Below are 2,500 nucleotides of genomic sequence, written 5' to 3' on the forward strand. Positions count from 1 at the left end.
CAGGGGAGGCAAGCCAGTAAGGAACATCCCTCCATGGCCTCTGCATCAGCTCCTGCTTCCTGACCTGCATAAGTTCCAGTCGTGACTTCCTCTGGTGATAAACAGCAATGTGGAAGTAAGCTGAATACACCCTTAACTCCCCAACTTGCTTCTTGGTCATGATGTTTGTGCAGGAATAGAAACCCTGACTAAGACAATGCCATGTGTTAAGGGAATGCATGTGTCTGTGGGCAGACACATGGAATCACAGAATAACGTTGGGTTTCTTGCCTTATCATTCTTTTTTTTTGGTATTTTCTTTATTTACATTTCAAATGTTATCCCTTTTCCTAGTTCCCCCTCCCCCCACCACGCTGGAATACCCCTATCCCATCTCCCTGCCCCCTGATTCTATGAGGATGTTCCCCAACCCACCCACTCACTCAATCACTCACTCCTGCCTCCCAGCCCTGGCATTCCCCTATACTGGGGCATCCAGCCATCACAGGACCAAGGGCCTCTTCTCCCATTGATGCCTGACAAGGTCTTCTTAATCTTACTCCCTTGAGACGTGGTCTCTTACTGAGCCTGGAGTTTGGCCAGCAACCTTTAAGCCTAAAGATCTTCCTGTTTCCACACACCACAATGTTGTGGTTACAGGCATAGGTGATCACCTTCAGCTTTTGTCCTGGGTGCTGGATAAATTATCTTAGGGCTTGATACCAAGGCAATAAGTTATCAACTGAGATCTCCCTGAATTTGTATTTTAAATACACAGACTTCTATAAATATACCTTCGACTCTTAACGGCTCCCTTATTTGATTAACTATATTTTAATTTACTGATGTGTGTGTGTGTGCGCGCGCGCGCATCCTGTAATGCAGATGTGGAAGCCAGAGCACAACTGCTTCTAGGAGTTGCTTTTGCCCTTCTACCATGAGGGTCCCAGGGACCAGTCTTGGTGGCAGGTGCCTTCACCCAAAGAACCATCTTGATGACCTGAGTCTGAGATATTTGCAAATGGCACTGTTTCCCCACAGGATATCAGATTTTCATTCACATATTTTCCTGGTCAAGCTTGTCAGAAACTCAGATCTTACAAAGGAGAAGGGACTGGTCATTCCCAGTTTGGAGTGTCCTATGACATACATGACGCCCACTCTCCTGACAAACTTGGTAACATACGCACCACTCCATCATCATTTCCCATTCTGGATTACTCAACATTTCTTTAATTAGTTCTGAAGAGGGAGAGCTGAGGAACGCATGGCTGACCTATCTCTGACACTCACCAGTAAGATTTTAGTTTGCATTCCCTTTCAGAACAAAAGCTCTTCCACTTTGTCTCCTAAGATAGACTACTTAAACTCGAACCTGTTTGCTTAATCAGTAGATAACACTTTAAGTGGTATTAAAAAAGAGCCAGATTTTGTTTTGGTGGAGAGGATGGGGTGAAAGATGAGGACCTTAATTAACCAGACTGACAGGCCCCATAGATCTCACAAGTGTTTAAATTAAGGATTGCAAGTCCTTGAAACTTGACAAGCCAGGCAGGATTGTCAATGCTGCCTTCTGCAGTCGAGGTAAGTGCAGATTAAGCTTGTCCTGTCTCTATCAGAAGCATTTTGCTGGGATCTAAGAACTTCACACTGTGAGCAGACTTGAAGGTTTTCTTTATTACCAGAGAATTAAAGCAGTAATTAAATTCTCACATATTTCAAAGAACGCTGCTCTTTTACAGATACATATTTGTTATTAGATAGGATAGCTTCACTGGTGTGTTAAATTCGAACACATAGAACAAGCTCTTGATGAAAGGAAATCCTCATTTTACAGTACAGGGGAGCTCGGGCTTACTGCCCTCATATCAAATGCAGAGTGACATGCTTCCAATGACTGGACAGAGTGCGTCGGGGATAGAAGACATGAACTCACCGACCTGGTCAGAGTTTTCTGTCAAATGAGATGTATCCCTTGTGCTATTTATTCACTCCATGTGTGGATATTTACAAGTATAAGCGTATACATATGTTCAGAACATGTTTTACAATATTTGACAGCTGGTAAATCTCTTTTACGAGACTCTTAATGCTTCTAATGAGGAATAAACAGGTATTTCAGGAGAGAATTAAAGATGAAGAGTCCTTAAGTCCCACCTCGCCCCTTTTTAAATTTTAGTCAAGTATCAAAGGCATATCTTCCATTAAACATCTAGTTCTTACCTATACCCACTCCTGTTTACATGTGGATATGTACAGTGCCCAGCCATTTGGCAATTAGAAATACACCTTTCTGCTCTCTGTGTACTTCCTTGCAAAGCAAGCCTCTTTGCCATGCTCTGATTAAACAATGGCCCAAGTACAATAAGTACTTTGACGTGTTTGCAGATTCCAAAATACTTTATTCTTAAAAGGAAAAAAAATCTTTACTTGCAAAAGATAAAAAGAAAAAAGGGGAAAAAAGAAGAAAGAAACATTTGGCTCATTCTCTCTGTCACCTGGCTGAAGAATATAAAAAAAA

General features: G+C 42.1%; 1 protein-coding gene across 1 annotated transcript in view; it reads right to left on the minus strand.

Moving 5' to 3' along the window:
• Positions 1-2,500, minus strand: part of Lmo3 (LIM domain only 3) — a 211,368-nt gene that overhangs the window by 207,470 nt on the left and 1,398 nt on the right. The window lies entirely within an intron of this gene.

Source organism: Mastomys coucha, unplaced genomic scaffold, assembly GCF_008632895.1.
Source record: "Mastomys coucha isolate ucsf_1 unplaced genomic scaffold, UCSF_Mcou_1 pScaffold20, whole genome shotgun sequence".
Taxonomy (NCBI): domain Eukaryota; kingdom Metazoa; phylum Chordata; class Mammalia; order Rodentia; family Muridae; genus Mastomys; species Mastomys coucha.